Here is a 23,552-nt window from a genome sequence, read left to right as displayed (position 1 = left end):
AACAAAAAAAAAAAAAGGCAGTTGAAAAATGTTTGGAGTGTCTCCCAGATTGGGGGGCACTTGACTTAACTGGTTAATTTTGTCTCCTATCAAAAGAGTTGTATAGCTGTTGTTCCACCGGTACGCTCGTGGCCTTCCGTGAGACGTGGGCGCCGGAGGGACTGGAGTGCATCTTCACCACCGGCATCCAAAATTTAATTTGGTTATAATGCCGGTTTTAGTGACTGCCCCCCCCCGCCACCACCCCCACCCTTTTAGCCAGGCGGCACTTGTATAATTTGTGGTTTAGTGCCCTCAAAATCCTCCCACAAAAAACAAGGGGGCACTTGTTTGAAAGTGTTTGGTGTGTCCCCTCCCCCGCTCCCCTTTTAAATCAGGGAGCACTTGATTTTATTGTTCACAATAAAATAGTTGTATAGCTGTTGTCACTCACGGCCTTCCGCGAGAGGTGGGCGCCGGAAGGACTGGAGTGCATCATCACCCCTGGCAACCAAATTTTAATTTGAACCACATCTAAAGTTTAATTTGTTTAATGAAGTTTGTCGGTTTTAGTGCCCTCCCCCCCTTTTAGCTAGGGGGCACTTGTATAATTTATGTTTTTTGGTGCGCTCAAAAAAAAAAAGGGCACTTGAAAAGTTCTTGGAGTGTGACCCCCCCCCTTTAATCAGGGGACACTTGATTGTTTCTACTCAAAATAGTTGTAGAGCTGATGGTGTGACTTTCCATCTTCAGACCCTGCAGAGATATCTGTAGGTCGAGCCCCCTCCTAGATGGTGTGCGCTGGCGACGTATTTCTTCCGCCAGCAGTACTGCCTCAATTACGACACACAGCTCCTGTTTGTGAGCCTGGGGGGCATCAGGAACGCCATGCAGGGGCTGCCTGTCTTTTGCCAGTAACTGCTCTGGGTCTGGAACAGAGTCGCCACCAAGTGCAGCTCTCCCCCTCTCTGGAGTGGCGGCTGTCCTGCAGGAGCCGCTGCTCAAGAATCCGTACCTCCATGACCACGGTTTTAGGTGGCAGGTGGCCGAGAGGGCTGTGGCTGGCGAGGTGACCAGGGTCCGGGACCTGCTCGATGGCGGAGGAGCGGGCTGGATGGCGCCAGACCTGCTGGCACAGCGCCTAAATTGGGCCGACGTCCGCCGCGCAGCCAATGTCATCGAGTCGCTAAAAACAGTGCTGGGCCCTGACTCCGTTAGGTGTGTCGAGGAGGCTCAAGCATGTGGGGAGATCCCGTCCGAACTGACCCCCATCCGGATGGAATTCCTCATCGGCGCCAAGCCCCGAAACCTCCCTCGGGAACCGGCGCCTCACAACTTGAGCCGCCTCGGGGAAATCTCCTCTGTGCCTTTCACTTCTGTGCGGAGGGGTTTCCTGTACGGGCTGCTCCTGCACACTCTCCACCTTGTCATCCTCGTCTGCCGTCCGGACATGCCATGGCGCAACATCTTGGCGTCCGGAGAAGGCGGGAGTCCCCGATGGAGTGCACTCTACGTGGGAGTCCTCCCACTATTTATTGGGGACTTGGCCTGGAGGTTGGTGCATGGAACAGTACCATGCAATAAATTTTTAAGCCGGTTTACGGGCTCCCAGGCCGCCTGCAATTTCTGCGGTCTGGAGGAGTCCGTGTTCCATGTTTTTATGGAATGTGAGAGGTTGCAGCCCCTATTCCACTACTTAAAGGGGCTGCTCCTCAAATTCTTGTTGCACTTCAGTCCCACACTTCTGATCTTTGGGCGCCCTGTGCGAAGGGGAACGGGTAGGTCCGAGGGCCTCCTCGTAGGACTGCTCCTGGGCACGGCCAAGGGTGCCTTCAGCCGGTCCAGGCAGCGGGCGGTTGAGGGAGTCGTTCAGCCCGACTGCCTGCCTCTCTTCCGCGCTTACATCCGAGCCAGGGTGTCGCTGGAGATGGAGCATGCGGTGTCCACCGGTACGCTCGCGGCCTTCCGCGAGAGGTGGGCGCTGGAGGGACTGGAGTGCATCATCACCACCGGCAACCAAATTTTAATTTGATTTTTTTGTGTAAAGTTTAATTTGGTTATTATGCCAATTTTAGTGCCCCCCCCCCCTGACCCCCACCGCCCCGCCCCGCACCTTTTAGCCAGGCGGCACTTGTATAATTTGTGGTTTAGTGCCCTCGAAATCACCCCCAAAAAAACAAGGGGGCACTTGTTTGAAAGTGTTTGGTGTGTACCCTCCCTCCCCCCCCCCTTTTAATCATGGGACACGTGATTTGCTTGTTCACAATAAAATAGTTGTATAGCTGTTGTCACTCACAGACTTTCGTGCAAGGTGGGCGCCGGAAGGATTGGAGTGCATCATCACCCCTGGCAACCAAATTTTAATTTGAACCACATCTAAAGTTTAATTTGTTTAATGAAGTTTGTCGGTTTTAGTGCCCTTCCCCACCTTTTAGCTGAGGGCACTTGTATAATTTATGTTTTTTGGTGCGCTCAAAAAAAAAGGGCACTTAAAAGTTCTTGGAGTGTGACCCCCCCCTTTAATCAGGGGACACTTGATTGTTTCTACACAAAATAGTTGTAGAGCTGATGGTGTGACTTTCCATCTTCAGACCCTGTAGAGATACCTATAGGCCGAGCCCCCTCCTAGATGGTGTGCGCTGGCGACGTATTTCTTCTGCCAGCAGTACTGCCTCAATTACGACACACAGTTCCTGTTTGTGAGCCTGGGGGGCATCAGGACCGCCATGCAGGGGCTGCCTGTCTTTTGCCAGTAACTCCTCAGGGTCTGGAACAGAGTTGCCACCAAGTGCAGCTCTCCCCCTCTCTGGAGTGGCGGCTGTCTTGCAAGAGCCGCTGCTCGGGAATCCGTACCTCCACGACCGAGGTTTTAGGTGGCAGTCGGACGAGAGGGCTGTAGCTAGCGAGGTGACCAGGGTCAGGGACCTGCTTGATGGCGGAGGAGCAGGCTGGATGGCGCTGGATGAGCTGGCACGTCGCCTATCCTGGGCTGACGTCCGCTGCGCGGCCAATGCCATCGAGTCGCTAAAAACAGCGCTGGGCCCTGACTCCATTAGGTGCATCAAGGAGGCTCAAGCACATGGGGAGATCCCGTCCAAACTGACCTACATCACAATGGAATTCCTCATCGGCGCCAAGCCCTGAAACCTCCCTCCGAAGCCGGCGCCTTACAACTTGAGCCGCCTCGGGGAAATCTCCCCAATGCTTGCACACGCTCCACATTGCCATCCTTGTCTGCCGTCCGGACACGTCATGGCGCACCATCCTGCCGTCCGGAGGGTGTTGCACGGAGCAGTCCCGTGTAATAAGATTTTAAGTCGGTTCTTGGGCTCCCAGGCCACCTGCAATTTCTGCGGTCTAGGAGTCCGTGTTCCATGTTTTTATTGAATGTGCGAGATTGCAGCCCCTCTTCCAATATTTGAAGGGGCTGCTCCTCAAATTCTGGTTGCACTTCAGTCCCACACTCCTGATCTTTGGGCACCCTGTGCGGAGGGGAGCGGGCAGGTCGGAAGGCCTCCTCGTAGGACTGCTCCTGGACATGGCCAAGGGGGCCATCAGCCGGTCCAGGCAGCGGGTGGTCGAGGGAGTTGTTCAGCCCGACTGCCTGCCTCTCTACCGTGGTTACCTCCGAGCCAGGATGTCCCTGGAGATGGAGCACGCAGTGTCCACCGGTATGCTCATGGCCTTCTGTAAGAGGTGGGTGCCGGAGGGACTGGAGTGCATCATCAACCCCGGCAACCAAATTTTAATTTGATCGTTTAAGTTTAAAGTTTAATTTGTTTAATTTGCCGGTTTTAGTGCCCTCCCCCTCCCCTTTTAGTCAGGGGGCACCTGTATAATATAGTGCCCTAAACCTCCCCCCTCCGCCCCCCAAAAAAAGGGGCACTGGTAAAATTTATTTTGGAGTGTGACCACGCCTTGCAGGGGGCATTTGTTTAAAGTGCATAACTAAAATAGTTGAACTGGTAATGTGCAGTGTGATTGTTAAACCCAAATAATCCATGCAGCAAATACATTACAGTGAAAAACTATTAAATGTTGGTGTTCAGAGAGATGTAGGTTTCCTCATACAGGAGTTAACATGCAGGGACAGCAAGCAATAAGGAAGGCAAATGGCTTGTTGGCCTTTAATGCAAGGGGGTTGGAGTACAAGAGTAAGGAAATCTTGCTACAATTGTACATTGTTTTGTGAGACCACACCTGGAGTACAGTTTTGGTCTCCTTATCTGAGGAAGGATATACTTGCCTTCGAGGCGGTGCAACAATGGTTCACTAGATTGATTTCTGGGATGAGAGGGTTATCCTATTAGAAGAGATTGAGTAGATTGGGCCGATACATTCTGGAGTTTAGAAGAATGAGAGGTGATCTAATTGAAACATACAAGATCTTGAGAGGGATTGACAGGGTAGATGCTGAGGGGTTGTTCCCCTTGGCTGGACAGTTTAGAACTAGGAGCATAGTCTCAGGATAAGGGGTCGGTCATTTAAGACTGAGATGAGGAGGAATTTCTTCTCTCAGAGGGTTGTGAATCTTTGGAATTCTCTACCCTAAAAGGCTGTGGATGCTGAATTGTTGAGTATATTCAAGGCTGAGATAGACTTTTGGACTCCAGGGGAATCCAGGGATATGAAAATTGAGCAGGAAAGTGGAGTTGAAGTCGAAGATCAGCCATTGTCTTATTGAATGGCAGAGCCGGTTCAAGGGGCCATAAGTCCTGGTCCTAATTCTTACGTTCTTATGATTATAAACATTTGTTCAACCATTTCCAAAGTGCAATTATTGCCTTATCGGTTCCTTGTACAACTATTTAAAAAAAATTCTATCTATGTAAGAACAGATTGGAGGTTACTACCATATACATACAGTATGGCACCCTGCTGCTAAAGTGCAGCTATGTGTAACTCATTGTTGCCATGTTAAGGCCACAAGTTGTAATTGGCAAGTTTCCTGGGCCAATTAGTACCTAAATATTATTGGACAGATTCCCAGGTCACTTCGAAGTCAGCCTGGCTTTTCATTTTCTATGTGTGACTTCTGAGTCATTTAGAATGTTTTAGAAGGCATTGCCTGTTGGTGGGGATGTTTCTGTACTTTGGTCATGATTATCTTTCACTTTTTAATTTTTTTTGAAGTGTGACACAGAAATTTACAGGTGTGACAGCTGATTAAAACTGATGTGCCAGTGCTTTTCTCCTCCTGCTCTATTTATTTTCATATTATCTCCTCCCCTCCAACAAATTGACAAACTTGATGAGATTGTTTAACCCCTCATGTTATCGTGACTCTCCGTCACTTAGTTTCAAAGCTCCGGTGTTTTTAAATCCAGTCTGTACATTGGTGAATTTAAGTTGCTTACAATTAGTGCACTGGAAAGAATCGAGATAGCCCCAGTTTAGCATGTAGCGCCGGGAGAACTGGGTGATTGTGGAGTTGGGCTCTGATCGGATGGAACAAGGGTTTCTTCTCCAAACTGATGACACAATATTTTATTAATTAAAAAAATGCTGGAGCAATTGAGAGCAATTTGTTGCTGCAGTTATGGATGGAACAGACACCTGAGGGCTGAAAAAATAAAGTTTTAATAGTAACAATTCAACAACAAAAAAAAACAATGAGAGGTCTTGGGGAGAGGGAGCAAGACAGCCCAAGGGTTGAAAACTTATTAGTTTAAATATTTATAGTATTAAAAAATAAAAATTAACAGCTATATATTCGCAGGAAGGGAGATGGGCAGTTGACAAAATACAGAACCGGGAAGCCCAGAAAGGGAACTGTACACAAATGTTTAAAAATAACTTTAAAATAATCTAAAATAAGTTAATAGGAAATCAAAACAAATAGTTAAATATTTTTACCCTGAAATATCAGTATAAGATAGCATCTGCTGTGTGGGACGCCAGGGTGGGTGAATCGGTCACAGGTAAGGTGTGACACCCTTAACATTGAAAACAGTGTCACCTTCAGATATAACTGGTACTACAGGTACTAAAAGAGTTTATCCATAACAGCATAGATCACATGAAATTTTGGTGAAATACTTGCGCCATATATCAATTTAATGTGTAAGTAGTCAGTCTCTTTCTTAACTGTCGCTGTGTTGCTGTTCAGCCATGAACTCATTGAATGGCGGTGCAGGCTAGAAGGGCCGAATGGCCTACTCCTGCACCTATTTTCTATGTTTCTATGTTTGTCTTTGCCTCTCCTCTTCTGCTTCTGTTTCTCTCTCTCTCTACTTCTTTTCCCTTAACTCTTTTTGGTTCTCTTTCTGCTCTCTCCTACTTTCTCTATCTTTATGTTTTCTTCTTTCCTTTTGGGTGGGAAATGAAGGATAATGTGGCAGGCAAAGGTGCCACCAATGGCTGCAGGTTGCATTTGGGGTGAGGGTTGTGCCCCTCATTGACTCCCATCCCATCACCTTCCCCGATTACTCATGCTTCTGCCAATCCTCCTACCCACTACCCTTTCACCTTCCCATTTTTCTTCCTATCGCCTCCTCATTTATACCTCTGCACATGCCTCCCTTCCCTTTGCTCTGCTATCCCTCAACTTACCCTTAATCCGCCATCCATTCCCACTCCTTCTCTTCAAATATGGGCGTGAGCCAAGAATCCAACTAGTTTCCAACCTCCACTCCTCCTTCTACCTTTCTGCCTGTTTGCTTCCCTCAAAGAGGCTTTGTTTACTTTTAGAAATCAACATGTTTTGCCTCTTAAGTAATGAAATTAGAATGAGGAAATACATTTCCTAACTTCCTTTCTCTCGATTTGTGTCTGTCTTTCTCTCCCCACTTGTCTCATAGGTGTTAGGTCGAGCAAGCAATAAGGAAGGCACATGTATTGTTGTCCTTTATTGCAAGGGGTTTGGAGTTTAAGAGTAAGGAAGTCTTGCTACAATTGTACAGGGCCTTGGTGAGACCTGGAGTACTGAGCACAGTTTTGGTCTCCGTATCTAAGGAAGGATATATTTGGCTTGGAGGCAGAGCAACATTCACTAGATTAATTCGTGGGATGAGAGATTGTGTAGAATGTGTCATGTATGTAACACCACTGTATTACTGTACACACTTGACCTTGATACACACCTTGACCACAAGAGGGTGCACTTGACTGCCCCATACCTGGGCACCCAGGTATATAAAGGGAGGTCCCACGCAGGGTTACTTTGTCTTAGTGCTGTAAATAAAGAGTTACGGTCTGTGTGTGACCTTGTCCCCAGGATGTGCCTCGTGTGGTTTTTTACTATTGAGTAAGGACTTTACAGTGGTGACGAGAAACGGGAATTCACAACCCACGAGAATGGCCACCGGTAGCACAAAAGAACGGTACTATGTTGGGGAAGATTGGGACGATTTTGTTGAGAGGCTTCAGCAGAGTTTTGTTACAAAGGAATGGCTGGGGGATGCGGCGGCTGACAAGCGCAGGGCTCACCTCTTGACCAGTTGCGGACCAAAGACTTGCGCACTCATGAAGGACTTACTGGCATCCGAAAAGCCGGCGGACAAAACCTTTGAGGAGCTCAGCAAGTTAATCGGGGAGCACCTCAAACCGGCAAGCAGCGTACACATGGCCCTACACAGATTCTACACCCACAGACGTCGTGAAGGACAGAGCATACCGGACTTTGTTGCGGACCTTCGGTGTTTGGCTAGCCTCTGTAAGTTCACAGACGCCTGTAGGGGGGAGATGCTAAGGGACTTCTTCATCGAGGACATCGGTCATGCGGGAATTTTACGTAAATTAATTGAGACCAAGGATTTGACCTTGGAAGCGGCGGCGTTGATGGCTCAAACTTTCATGGCGGGGGAGGGGGAGACGAAAACGATATACACGCGCAATTCTGCCCCCAATACGGCGATGGATCAGGGAGTCACTATTATTAATGCGACTCAGCGCCCTGCAGGCAGGAGCAGTCCGACACCCCCCAGGCAGCCACAGACCCCACAGTAGGTCTTCCACAGAGAAAATGGCAGGCTGAACGGACATTTACGCCATCACAGTGGACAATGCAGCCCGGGATGGGGCCATTGACACCCATTAATAGGGTACTTAAGAGCAGCCAAAGGGACATTCAGCGCAGAATGCCTGGCCATAGTCCTTTCATTCCCAACAATGGAAACTTTAACATGCTGGAGGTGTGGGGGTAAACACTCAGCCAGATCTTGCAGAGTCCAACAGTTTGTCTGAAGGAACTGCAACCTTCCTGGTCACTGAGCTCAAATGTGCAGGAAGCCTGCAACCAGACTAATATATGAGGCGGATGAACCAGAAGAGGGTTCTTTGAGGCAGGATGACTTTTGGGGCAAATCGATGGACGCCGAGGTTCAGCGGGTCCATGTGGCGAATATTCACAGTGCATACACCAGAACGCCACCAATGATGATGAGGGTTTTACTAAACGGTATCCCAGTACGCATGGAGCTGGTCACGGGGGCTAGTAAGTCACTCATGGGCGTTCGGAAATTCGAGAAACTATGGCCCATCAAAGCCAGTAGACCCAAACTAGAACGCATTGAGACACAATTACGGACGTACACTAAAGAGATTATTCCAGTGCTAGGCAGTGCAATGTTGGCTGTCACACAAAATGGACTAGTGAATCAACTGCCGCTCTGGATTGTCCCGGGCGATGGTCCCGCACTGTTGGGGAGGAGCTAGTTAGCCGAGATGAACTGGAAATGGGGGGATGTTCACGCAATGTTGTCTGTGGAGCAAAGTTCGTGCTCACAAGTCCTACAACAATTCGATTCACTATTTCAACCTGTCGTCGGGACTTTCAAAGGCACTAAAGTAGCGATACACATCACCCCGAATGCCAGGCCGGTGCACAAAAAAGCCAGTATGTGATGCATGAAAAAATCGAGAGTGAGTTGGACTGGCTGTTGAGAGAGAGCATTATCTCGCCCGTTGAATTCAGCGACTGGGCGAGCACCATCGTTCCCGTCCTAAAAGCGGATGGTTCTGTCAGGATCTGTGGCAACTACAAGGCCACCATCAATCGGGTGTCCCTATAAGATCAATACCCTCTCCCGAAAGCGGAGGACCTCTTCGCCACGCTGGCAGGCGGCAAACTGTTCACCAAGTTGGACTTCACTTCAGCCTATATGACTCAGGAACTGGCCGACGAATCTAAACTACTGACCACCATCACCATGCACAAGGGACTGTTTGTTCATAACAGGTGCCAGTTAGGCATTCGGTCAGCGGCCGCGATTTTTCAAAGAAACATGGAAAGCCTGCTCAAATCCATACCTGGAACAATCATATTTCAGGACGATATCCTCATCACGGGTCGAGACACTGAGGAACACCTCCACAACCTGGAGGAGGTGCTACGCTGACTGAACCAGGTAGGACTGCGACTCAAGAAGTCTAAATGTGTGTTTTTAGCTCCCGAGGTTGAGTTTCTGGGCAGGAGGGTTGCTGCAGATAGGATTCAGCCCACCGAATCCAAAACAGAGGCGATTCGACGAGCACCCAGGCCCTGCAACACATCGGAGTTGCGTTCATTCCTGGGGCTGTTGAACTATTTCAGGAACTTTCTGCCGAACTTGAGCACGTTGCTGGAGCCGCTACACGTGCTCCTGCGAAAGGGGTGCGATTGGTTTTGGGGGACTGTCAGGAACGGGCTTTCGATCGGCGCGGAACTTACTTTCTTCGAACAAATTGTTGACCCTGTACGACCCCTGTAATAAATTGGTTCTGACATGTGATGCATTGTCCTATGGGTTGGGTGCGTGTTGCAGCAGGGCAATGCTGAGGGTCAACTGCAATCTGTGGCTTATGCCTCCAGGTCACTCTCTCAAGCAGAACGGGGATATGGCATGGTTGAGTAAGAAGCGCTTGCATGTGTCTATGGTGTGAAAAAAATGCATCAGTACCTCTTTGGTAGGAAATTTGAATTAGAGACAGATCACAAGTCATTAACGTCCCTGTTGTCAGACAGCAAGGCTGTCAACGTCAATGCATCAGCTCGCATACGGCGATGGGCCCTCATGCTGGCTGCTTATGACTACGCAATTCGGCACCGGCCCAGCACCGAAAGTTGCGCAGATGCGCTCAGCAGGCTTCCGCTGGCCACCACTGAGGGGACAGCGGAGCAAAGCGCTGAGATGGTCATGGCTGTCGACGCCTTGAACAGCGCAGGCTTCCCCATCACAGCCCGCCAGATCAAAATCTGGACAAACAGAGATCCCCTTCTATCCCTGATTGAGAAATGTGTTCTGACTGGGGATTGGGCGCCCACACACGGAGCATGCCCTGAGGAGGTCAGACCCTACCACAAACGGATGGATGAGCTCTCCATCCAGGCCAACTGCCTACTATGGGGCAGCCGGGTAGTTATGCCCCAGAAGGGGAGGGAGGCATTCATCAGGGAACTTCACAGCGAGCGCCCAGGCATCGTGCTGATGAAGGCCATTGCCCGGTCACACGTTTAGTGACCTGGGATTGATTCAGATCTGGAACACTGTGTTCGCAGGTGCACGACGTGTGCCCAGCTGGGTAATGCCCCCAGGGAGGCCCCGCTCAGCCCGTGGCCCTGGCCCACCAGGCCATGGTCACGCATTCATGTGGACTACGTGGGCCCGTTCATGGGAAAGATGTTTCTCATCATGGTGGACACGTACTCGAAATGGATCGAGTGCATCATTTTGAATTCATGCACGACATCCACCACCGTGGAAAGCCTACGCGCGTTCTTCGCGACCCATGGCTTGCCGGACATCCTGGTTAGTGATAATGGCCCATGTTTCACAAGCTACGAATTCCAGGAGTTCATGTCGGGTAATGGCATTAGCCATGTCAGGACAGCGCCATTCAAGCCGGCCTCCAATGGCCAGGCGGAACGTGCGGTCCAATCCAAGGACCCTCCGTACAATGCCGCCTATCACACCTCCTGCTGGCCTATAGATCCCGACCGCACTCGCTCACGGGGGTCCCGCCCACAGAGCTACTAATGAAATGGACACTCAAAACTCAGTTGTCTCTCATTCACCCAGTCCTGACCGACATTGTTGAGGGCAAGTGCCAGTCCCAAAACAAGTACCATGACCGCAATTCAAGGGGGAGGTGTATAGAAATAAATGATCCCATATTCGTCCTCAATCACGCCATGGGGCCCAAATGGCTTGAGGGTACTGTAATTGACAGAGGGGAATAGAGTCATCGTGGTAAAACTCAACAATGGTCAGATATGCCGCAAGCATCTGGACCAAGTTAAAAAAAGGTTCAGCACCGACATGGAGGAACCTGAAGAAGATCACGAGTTGGAACTTACACCACCGCCAGTGAACGAGCAACAAGAGCAATCAGCAGAATGCACAGTCCCTGCGACCAGCCCGGACGGGCCAGAATCACCACAGGTGACAGACACTCACATTAGTGTCCAACAACCAGAACCCCAACTGCGGCGCTCCACGAGGGAGCGTAGACCACCTGAAAGACCAAACCTATGATCCCAAAAAGACTTTGGGGGTGGGGGCGGGAACTGGGGCAGGGGAGGTGATGTCATGTATGTAATACCACTGTATTACTGTACACACTTGACCTTGATGCACACCTTGACCACAAGAGGTGCACCTTTGGGAGACTGCCCCATACCTGGGCACCCAGGTATATAAAGGGAGGTCCCATGCAGGGTTACTTTGTCTTAGTGCTGTAAATAAAGAGTTACGGTCTGTGTGTGACCTTGTCCCCAGGATGTGCCTTGTGTGGTTTTATACTATTGAGTAAGGACGTTACAGAATGCGCCTATACTCTCTGGAATTTAGAAGAATGAGAGGTGATATAATTGAAACATACCAGATTCTGAAGGGGGTTGACAGGGTAGCTGATGAGAGACTGTTTCCCCTGACTGGACTGTCTAGAACTAGGGGGCATAGTCTCAGGATAAGGGATCGGCCATTTAAGACTGAGATGAGGAGGACTTTCTTCACTCGGAGGGTTGTGAATCTTTGGAATTCTCTGCCCCAGATGCTGAGTTTTTGAGTATATTCAAGTGTGAGATAAATCGATTTTTGGACTCCAGGGAAATCATTGGATATGGAGATTGAGTGGGAAAGTGGAGTTGAGGTTGAAGTACAACCATGATCTTATTAAATGGCGGAGCAGGCTCAAGGGGTTGATTGGCCTACTCCTACTCATAATTCTTATGTTTCTTATGTTAGAAATTAGAATCTCTATCTCACAGTGTCGGTGATTAGCATTGACTTTTCCTGACTGTCGACAAAATACAGATGCAGATAATTAGTTGGCTTCAAAATTCAGCTCTGGCCTCCAGTCGCCAGGGTTGGCTGGAGTGGGGTTGGAATCCAACCCTCTGACTGAGCAGGTGGGAATACGACCACTGAGCCAATGGTCACTCACTGGGCTAAAACAGATTAACTGTTCATTTATCTCGTTTGCAGTTTGTGGGACTTTGCTCTGCACAGATTGACTGCTGTATTTGCTTACATAATAGTAATGACTGCACTTCAAAAGTAATTAATTGGCTGAGAAGCGCTTTGGAGCACCCCAAGGATGTGAAAAGCACTAGATATATGCAAGTTCTTTTTTTAAAATCTCTATTTATTTAGTTAAGACTGGAACTGGTACACTTTATTTTAAACTCTGTGACCTGCACTCAAATCTAACTCAAATTGATGGATCTCTGCTGTTTGTAAGTCTTTTAAATATAAAATGGGACTGGACAGTATCATTCCAGCTTTTTTAATGGACATAATCCCACAGCACAAATATGCCAATAAAGAGGCAGCAAGGGGAGAAAACACAGGCAAAAAATGATAATGTAGCACAAAAAATAACTGCAGAATAGTACCAATCTGGCTAACAGCAATGCAACGCCAAATTAATTTGTTTTTTCAATACTTTTTAGGCATTTTCTATCCAATTTACTTTTAATACCCACAACCCTCATCGTTTGAAAGCAAATATCCACTGACAGGCACTTTATAGTAAGGATCACTGAAAGGTAGTCAGGAACAAGAATACTAGCTGAGTTTTCTACCATAGGGCTGCTGCGTCCAATTGTAACACCCCCTACTATTTAAATAACTCTGCATAGACCCAGGGCCGGATTAAGGGCCTGACAGACCTGGGGCAAACTGATCCAAATGGGCCTATAGTTATGTTTGTTCATGTTCATTACATTACAGACATGATTCTGAGTATGAAAACATAGGACAGCATATTGAATAATGAAAGCATATATTCTGTATCAAGTAGGTATATGTTCTGTTAACATTGCAATACTAGATTCCTATACATGTATGCAAATTTCTCTCAATAAAGTGAAATAAAACAGGCTAGTACATATTCTGTTCTGTATAGCGGAACATTAGTGTATATAGGTATACACAAGTGAATCTAGCCTGTATAAGCAAGTATATATCCTGCAAATACTTTACAAGATAACCTCTCTCTCTCCCTCTCTCTCTCCATATATATATGCACATTTCTCAATGATGTCTCCCATTTCAATAGTAGCCAACAAGTCATGTTCAATATACAGAAGTGAAAGGGCATTCAGTCAGATTTGGCTCATCGTTGACCGAATTTGATTTTTCACTCTCTTGAGCACAGAAAACGATCGTTCTCCGCTACAATTCGTAACCATCATTGACGGGTACACCCGAAGAGCAATTGCAACATTAGGAAATGATACACAAAGTCCATTGTCACTGATCAGTATATGCATTTGAAGTTCCCTGCTTTCTCTGGCATTAAAGTTTGAGATGGATAGCTTGACGAGCTCTTGAAACTGCACAAATTTGTCTGTGAAAGATTGCTTGAAGTCATCTGGATAGTTTTCGTTCTTGTTTTTCCTCTCTTATTGTCTATTATATTCAGCCTATTTGGGAGGCCTTATATTTTTTTCCCTACATTTATTTGGTGGGACTATGTTCTTTGGTGGGCCTGGGGCTGCAGCCCATCTGCCCTATGGTTAATCCGCCCCTGCATAGACCAGGGAATGGATCAAACTGGAAAGCTTCATGCTCTGTACGGCTCTGTGTCACACTAGGTTCTTTTTAAAAAATGCATTCACAGGATCTGGACATCACTGGCAAGGCCAGCATATATTGCCCATCCCTGATTGCCCTTGAGAAGGTAGTGGTGAGCCGCTGCCTTGAACCATTGCAGTGCATGTGGTGAAGGTACTTACAGGTTTGGGAGGGAGTTCCTGGATTTTGACCCAGTGACGATGAAGGAATGGCGATATATTTCCAAGTCAGGATGGTGTGTGACTAGGCAGTGAATTGGAGCTAGTGGTGTTCCCATGCGTCTGTTGCCCTTGTTTTTCTAGGTGGTGGAGGTTGCAGGTTTGGGAGGTGCTGTTGAAGAAGCCTTAGTAAGTTGCTGCAGTGCATCTTATAGATGGTACACCTGGGAGTCCCTGTGCCAAGACCACCCTAAGTGGAGGAAGTGCATCCGAGAGGGCGCTGAGCACCTCGAGCTTCAACGCCGAGAGCATGCAAAAATCAAGCGCAGACAGAGGAAAGAGCATGCGGCAAACCAGTCCCACCCACCCCTTCCCTCAACGACTATCTGTCCCATCTGTGACAGAGTCTGTGGCTCTCGTATTGGACTGTTCAGCCACCAAAGAACTCATTTCAGGAGTGGAAGCAAGTCTTCCTTGATTCCGAGGGACTGCCGATGATGATGACACACTGCAGCCACGGTGCGCTGGTGGTGGATGGGGTTCCAATCAAATGGACTGCTTTGTCCTAGATGGTGTTGAGCTTCTTGAGTGTTGTTGGAGCTGCACTCATCCAGGCAAGTGGAAAATACTCCATCACACTCCTGTCTTGTGCCTTGTAGATGGCGGAATGGATTTGGGGAATCAGGAGGTGAGGCACTTAGCACAGAGCACCCAGTCTCTGACTTGATCTTGCAGCCTTAGTATTTATGTGGGTGGTCTAGTTAAGTTTCTGGTCAATGGTGATTCCCAAGATTTTGATGGTGGGGGATTCATTGAACCATTGGAGGATGCTGTTCAATAACAATTTAATACAGACAGTATCTATTACAAACATACATTTGTTCATATTATTAATTTTCTCCCACTATAGATCAAACTGGATCAATAGGAATTTCAAGGCCATCTCATGTACTTGAAACATTCCAAGGAAACAATTGCACCAAAATGGAAATTCTTCACATCAGTGGAATATGGAAATACACTTTGGAGATCAATGAAATTGTATGTAGTAAAACATGTGGGACCTGCACTTTAACTATATACTACGGCCAATCTGCTTGATTTGATGTAGTTAGACACGAACAGATTGTCAAATGTTTATAAATAGTTTTGTTGTGTATTGGAATACGGCTTTGAAAGACTTCAGGGTGCTTTTCATATTGTTACAACTGACATAGCATCTGTATCATAATCTGTTCTATATATTAGTGGAACCAACATGATGGGGGAGTGGCATTTAATAGCTGCAATCCAGTTAGGTAGTACAACAACTCTGCAGAGAGACGACCATCATTAGAAATAGCTGCAATCTTGTTTGCATGTTGGTTTAACTGAGTGGGAGTTAGATTACAATCTTCTCTGGATGTTGGTTTAGTAGGTAAGGGGACTGGATTACAATATGCTCCAAATGTTAGTATAGTTGACATAAGAGATGGCTTCCAGACTGTGTGGGATTATCAGATTTACAAATTTCATCCAACTGCTCTCAATCAGATGGATGACCCTGAAGAATTTGTAAGTACAGTACAATTAGGCTTTTGAACACCTCAATCAGGACAATTGCCCTGTGGCCAGTGTTGTGTACGATGACAAATCTAAGCAAACGTTCACTTTGACAACAGAGAACTTTCTGCCCTGCAGCGAGAAAGCAGAAAGCCTTTGTGCATCTGTTTGTGTTTTAACAGGGTATTTATCAGCCCTGCTGTCGGACGCTAGAGGGCGCTCCTATTAAGGCACAACACGATGGCTGTTCATCTGTGGCTGACCTCCAGTCAGAGGTCACTCTACACTGGTTATTTTTTGCTTTCTAATTCTTACATATTGGATGATTAGACATTATAGGAGGAGATTTCCTTTGAGCGTTATATTCAATATTTGTTGCACAGAGAAATTATTTCTTTTATATTAATATATACATGCTAATCTCTAATTTTTTTTCAAGGGTCACAATCCTCGGCAAACTCTTGCTCAAGGACCTCTCTCCGAGGTGCCCCAACCCCCAACACCATTGGCCATGGGCTGCTTCTGCAGTTTCTGATTTCAAGCATGCCATTTTAAGTGAAGGGCAGATAAATTCCTACTGGAAGAAGTGCAGAAAAAATATCAAGCCTGCTGCTTTTAATAGAGCTATTAATGGTCCCCCTTGCTTGCAGCATTTTTTGCTTTTTTTTAACTAGACAGCAAGAGAAAGAGATGTGCGCCACTGCTGGTCTGCCAAGGACCACAGATGAAGAGGAGTTTGGCGATAAATGCTCCCAGGGCCCTGTGATGAGTACCAACGTTATAGTTTGAAGCCATGTTTAAAATAGCTTTCTTTAAAAAAATAAAGTAATGCAGTGGCTCTGCGATTGCATGGGTAAATACGTGTGCTGTGGTACTGAACAATACAGAGCAGAAAGCTGTCTGGTACAATCAGTGGTATATGTTGAATAAGTTGATCTCAGCCAGGACAGCAGAGAAGATGCTGCGTTTGGTCTCAGATGCCCCTAGAGGTCTTCGCTGGTGTTGGCAAGCAGGTCCTCTAATTTTGCTTCCTTTGCTTGGCATTCTTGGGGTATCGACCTTTATGAACTGACATGGAATGTTTGTTATGTTAAAATGTGCTATTAAATGAAAGTTGTATGCTGATGGGGTAGGCATACTTTTGTGGGAAATAGTTGCAGGGAGAGAATGAGGTCTTGCTGGGTGTGGAACCATATGGAAAGGGAAGTACAGCAATTGAGATACATTCTGAGAACGAAAATCCTGTCAGTCATTGTTTATTTTAGATTGTAATCATGCTATTTTTAATTTTAATAAGTATTTAATTTGCCATTACACAACCTATCCTCTAGAATTAAGAAAGCATTGCTTACTATAAGGTTTCTGAGGCAAAAACACCAGTCAATGGTAGGGACTGTATCATCTATCACTCCCAGTTCACAGTCTCTTCGTATGGAATTGGTTACATCTGTTCCTCAGTTGTTCTATTACTGTTCAAACACAAGTAACACAAAGGCAAGAGAAGCAGTGAAAATACTGAGAACAAATACATGGATCTCACAAGGTAGAAATACTATGTTCACCAAAGAGGATTTATCACACAGTGTTTTGTATTCAATGAGCAAAATTCACTCAAGTTCATTTGTGATTTTATTTCATTGTGCCCATATTTCATATATTTTATTTGAGATATATTTAAAATATGGAATTGTAAGATATCAGCCTCACATGTATATTCATAAGGTGAGAATCCTTGAAGTAGTTTGTGCAAAGTCGCCTTTTTTGTATTATACATTACTGTTTGTTATCATTTGAAGTAGAAACATAGAAACATAGAAATTTACAGCGCAGAAGGAGGCCATTTCGAACCCATCGTGTCTGCGCCAGCCGACAAAGAGCCACACGGCCCTCGGTCAGCAGCCCTAAAGGTTACATATAAACCTATGTACAAGGACAGAAAGGCAAAGGGCTAGATTTTCCACCATATCGCCCATTTATGGCCCATCTATGGCCCAAAACAGACCTGTTTTTGCCCATTTTAAGCAAAAAATGGAAACTAGGCGCAAAATATCGCCTGAAAAACAGGTGCCTAAATTTCCACTTTGATCGCCGAGAAGATCGCCGAAATTATAGCCCACACAAGGCCCATCCCAAGTTTCAGCATCTAGCATGCACTTTGCTGGGCCGATGCAAGGCCCAATAGTGCTGAGAAATAGTTGCTTTTTCTGGGCCTAAAAGAAGGAAAATGGGCTCTATGGACGCCATTTTGACTTCAGTGGAAGGGTGGAGGATTAGTTGTGATTTAATTAGAGAGCTAGTTGTACTCAGAATATTGGGACAGGGAATATAAATAGGTATTATTACATTATTTTTAGTAAATAGGTTTTATATAATAGAATTTATTATATTGAATTTATTAAATAGCTTTTACATAGTGAAGTTACTGTTATTGTTGGGTCCTATCAAACTGACTGATATACAGTCAATGCAGAGTACAGTGATTAGATATTGTTGAGAGATTATTAAAATCACACATTTGCACGCTACACACAGCAGCATTTGACAGGTGATTGAAGCTCTTTACGGTCATGGAGGGACTTCATAAGCTTCGCAATGACCAGGGAGGCACAGACTGTGCGTACTTTTAGGTTTCCATAGAATAGCAGACTTCCCCAAGGTGCAGGGAGCAATATACTGTACGCACATTGCCCTCAAAGCACCCTGAAATAACGTGGAGGTCGTTCGTAACAGAAAGGGGTTCCACTCGCTAAACGTGGACATTTCAGATGTTGATTTACAGTTAGGGTTAATCAATAATTTCAATTGCTTGGGGTGTCCTTTAGGTCTTGCCTGCAATGGCCTATCATCAGAATTTATGCTTATTTTATAAAGTTTAGTGTTACTGAAGTGTTACTAAAGTACTCGTATATTAAAAGAATAAACAAATATGGAATAACATCTGTATAGTTGATAACTAATGTAACTGAGAGAAGACACACACAATTTATTAAATTAAAGAAATTTTTTTTTATTAACAAAAATGAAAATAAAAATTGAAAATCTATCCCTCCAACCCCACACCCCCCGCCCCCCGCACCAACTCACCTTTCCCTCAAATACACAAAAATCTTAACAGTTAGCAATTAACAATTTACAATTAACCTTTAACAACTAACAAAAGTAACAAAACAGGAACAAGAACAATTGAACAAGTGAAGAAACTTTGTGAAAAAACGCTCTCCTCCCTACCTGTGGCCAGGTTTCCCTCCAGGTCCAGTCCCATCCCGTGTTCGTACCCCACCCGCCCGTTTTGGTCTATGCAGACTGACACCAAGACGTCATGCAGAGTGGGATGGCAAGACTTCCTGCCGGGGTGGAGGTGATGGAGCGGAAGCGGAAGCCTGAAGCTCCACTTCTGAGTTAGGAGGAACTGTGTCCTCCGTACTCGCTTGCGTGCTCGGGGTCTCACTGCGAGCAGACACGACACCTTGGAGTGCAATACCGTGTCCAGCTAGAAACGCATGCCGTAGGGCATTGGTTGCGGCTGTCTGCTGCCGAATGGCCTCCAAGATCTCCATTGCAGTCTGTGCTTGCTTGGAAGACCAATTGGAGAAGTTCGTGCAGAACTCACTCCAAGATGCTGGAAACTGGCTCCAGTTCACGGAGAACTGGCTCCAGTTCGCCAGGCTCTCTGTCTGGTCCTCCATGGTAGGCGATTGCTTGCCACGCTCCGTGGAGGTCGGCATTTGCAAAATGACGCGCCTTGGCGTCACCACCTGCACACCGCTTGGTCCCGGTGCTTCTTCCATCTCAATCGAGATGGCCGCAGGTTGTTCCCCACCCACAAAAAAAATCTCATCCTCCTCCTCCTGCTCCTCCTCCTCGTCCTCCGCCGTCTCAACCCCCTGCGAGCTGCTTGAGGGGTCTATCACATTTTGAGATGTCTCTGCTACCGAGCACTGCTCAACGGACACTTGAACTTAGAAAGATGAATGAAATTTCTAAACAACTCATAACAATACATATCAATATATTTCAATATTTCAATATCAATATTTCAATAACCCAAAACATTGCAATACTTTGCAAAACCACATTTGCACAAGGGTTCATCAGGGTTAACATGGCCTCATTCGTAGATCAGACTACATCTAAATTATTGAATTAAATGTGTAACTACGATATTTTTCGTATGTATTTAGTAATGTTTGATACTTTGCACATTTCCCATTACTCACCAGACTCAAGGGTGGGATCGGCCACGCCACGAGTCATGACCGAACAGCTTTCAGGCCCCACCAAGGCCACCGCAAGCTCCTCATACGAATTAAGTGTGTGCATTGTCGCGGAGCCGCCACTCATCCTCCTTTGCTCTGCGCGGTTCATACTGATCTTTTTCTGTAATGATAATTTAACATTGCACGGCATAAGCTACTGTACTTGACAATAAACATTGAAGACTGATTTAAATGTTCAATTATTACATAACATCTTAGTGCATATGAATAATTTTTAATATTATTCTAATTATAAACAGCAAGTAAATAATACATATGTATGATTTTAAATATGACTTTTAAATATCTTTTAAATATTAAAATGCAACTTATTCTGATAGCTGCATATGAATAATTTTAAATATTATAACATGCAACTTAGTATTCGGGTGAATAAATGTAATTGTTAATGTAATTTTATTTTTAATTTAATGTAGTGTTTAAATTAATGTTATTACTTCACATAAATAAATAATATTAAGGATTTTGTTTGCAATTTGTAAACATCAAGTAAATAATACATAATTTATCAACATGAAGTAAATAATACATATGTGTGATTTTAAATATGACTTTTAAATATGTTTTCAAGACTACTTACTCTGGCAGCTGCCAGCAGGCTGTTCCATCTCTTGCAGCACTGGTCAGCCGTCCGCACCTCATTTGATGCCGATGTGACGACATCGGCAATCTCCAGCCAGATCCGTCTATAGACATGGGGTGGAGGTTTCCCATGGCCACCCTGTGTCAAGTCCTCCCACCTTGTAGAAACGACATTTACAAGGGCCTCGTTGGCCTCCTCTCTAAAGGCTTTTGCCCTTTGCCTCTCCACCTCCATTGTTTTTGGTGTTTCCATTGTTGATTGTTAAAGCAAATGAGCAAAATAGCAACTACTTCCTCACTGCTTCCTCGATGCCTCTCTCCTTCTCTTCTTCTCTCTCTCCCACTCTCTCTTACCCTCCCTGTCTTTCTGAGCATGTGCGATGACCCATGAACTCTCCAAAGGCGGCAAAAAAAAATCGAACCAAAAAAACATTCCACACATGCGCACAATAGCGTTGCTAGGGAAGCTTTTTTTTGGACTTCCATTTGACTTCCTTTTTTTGTGGGCGATCGTGAGATCGCTGAGAAATCAAATCACCCATTTGACATCGCTGGGGTAAGGCCGAGAGGAAAATCACAAAAATAAATGGGCCTTATGCCTGCGATCAGCAAGGGCGATACATCACACATCGCTGGAATAAGACCCATTTTTTTGGGCCTTAGTCACTTAGTGGAAAGTCTAGCCCAAAGAGCACCCAGTCCAACCAGTCCGCCTCACACAACTGCGACACCCCTTCTTCTGAAAACATTCCACACTCCACCCCAACTGGAGCCATGTGATCTCCTGGGAGAGGCAAAAACCAGATAAAAACCCAAGCCAATTTAGGGAGAAAAAAATCTGGGAAAATTCCTCTCTGACCCATCCAGGCGATCAAAACTAGTCCAGGAGATCACCCTGGCCATATTCTATTCCCTGCAGTACTTATTATTATATCTGCACTATCCAACAAAAGGCCATCCAGTCTAATCCCAATTACCAGCTCTAGGTCCGTAACTCCGCAGGTTACTGCACTTTAAGTGCCCATCCAACCATCTCTTAAAAGTGGTGAAGGTTTCTGCATTCACCATTCTTCCAGGCAGCGAGTTCCTGATCCCCACAACCCTCTGTGTAAAGAAGCCCCCCCCTCAAATCCCCTCTAAACCTTCCACCAACATCCTTAAAACGATGCCCCCTCGTAATAGACCCCTCCACCAAAGGAAATCAACCCTTACTATCCACTATGTCCAGGCCACTCAATATTTTGTACTCCTCAATTAGATCTCCTCTCAACCTCCTCTGATCCAATGAGAACAAACCCAGCCTATCCAATGTGTCCTCATAACTAAGATTCTCCATTCCAGACAACATCCTAGTAAATCTCCTCTGCACCCTCTCCAGTGCAATCATGTCCTTCCTATAATACGGCAACCAGAACTGCAGCAGTACTCCAGCTGTGGTCTAATCAAAGTATTATACAATTTAAGCATAACCTCCCTGCTTTTATATTTTATGCCTCGACCAATAAAGGCAAACATTCCGCATGCCTTCTTAACCACCTTATCCACCTGGCCTGCTACTAACAGGGATCTGTGGACAAGCACTCCAAGGTCTCTTTGTTCATCTACACTATTAAGTGGCCTACCGCTTAATATGTATACCCTTTCCTTATTACCCCTCCCAAAGTGCATCACCTCACACTTCTCTGAATTAAATTCCATTTGCCACTGCTCTGCCCACCTGGCCAGTAGATTGATATCCTCCTGCAGTCCATGACTGTCCTCTTCATTATCAACCACACGCCAATTTTAGTGTCATCTGCAAACTTCTTAATCATACTCCCTATATTCAAATCTAAATCGTTGATATATACCACAAGAAGCAAGGGACCCACAACTGAGCCCTGCGAAACCCCACTGGAAACATCCTTCCAGTCACAAAAACATCCATCAATCATTGCCCTTTGCTTCCGACCTCCAAGCCAATTTTGGATCCAACTTGCCACTTTGCCCTGTATCCCATGGGCTTTAACCTTCATGACCAGTCTACCATGTGGGACCTTATCAAAAGCCTTGCTAAAGTCCATATATACTACATCGTACGCACTACTCTCATCGACCCTCTTGGTTACCTCCTCAAAAAATTCAATCAGGTTAGTCAAACATGATCTTCCCTTAACAAATCCGTGCTGACTGTCCCTAATTAATCCTTGCCTTTCCAAATGCAGATTTATCCTGTCTTTCAGGATTTTTTCCAATAATTTTCCCACTACTGGGGTTAGGCTGACAGGCCTGTAATTACTCGGCCTATCCCTTTTTCCCTTCTTAAACAAGGATACTACATTAGCAGTCCTCCAATCCTCCGGCACCATACCCAGATCCAAAGAGGACTGGAAAATGATGGTCAAGGCCTCTGCTATTTCCTCTTTTACTTCGCTCAACAGCCTGGGATGCATTTCATCTGGGCCTGGGGACTTATCTACTTTCAAAGCTGCTAAACCTCTTAATACTTCCTCTCTCACTATATTTATTTCATCCAGAATATCACACTCCTCCTCGATAGCAGTATCTGCATTACCCCTTTCCTTTGTGAAAACAGATGCAAAGTATTCGTTAAGAACCCTTCTGCCTCCACACAAAGATTACCCTCATGGTCTCTGATAGGCCCTACCCTTTCCTTAGTTACCCTCTTACTCTTAATATATTTATAGAACATCTTAGGGTTTTCCTTAATTTTACTGGCCAAGAATTTTTCATGCTCTCTCTTAGCATTCCTAATATCCTTTTTAATTTTGCCTCTTAACTTTCTATATTCCTCTAAAGATTCTAAAGTATTTAGCCATTGGTATATGACATAAGCATCCCTTTTTTTCTTAATCCTCCCCTGTAAGTCACTAGACATCCAGGGGGCTCTAGAATTATTCTTCCCAGCCTTTTTCTTTAAGGGCACATGTTTGGCCTGAGCCTTCCGGATCTCCTCCTTTAATACCTCCCACTGTTCCGACACTGATTTACCCACAAGTAGCTGTTTCCAGTCTACT

Source organism: Pristiophorus japonicus, chromosome 13 (assembly GCF_044704955.1).
Source record: "Pristiophorus japonicus isolate sPriJap1 chromosome 13, sPriJap1.hap1, whole genome shotgun sequence".
In the NCBI taxonomy this organism is placed as follows: Eukaryota; Metazoa; Chordata; class Chondrichthyes; family Pristiophoridae; genus Pristiophorus; species Pristiophorus japonicus.
The sequence above is the reverse complement of the archived record's forward strand: the minus strand, read 5'-3'. Positions refer to the sequence as shown.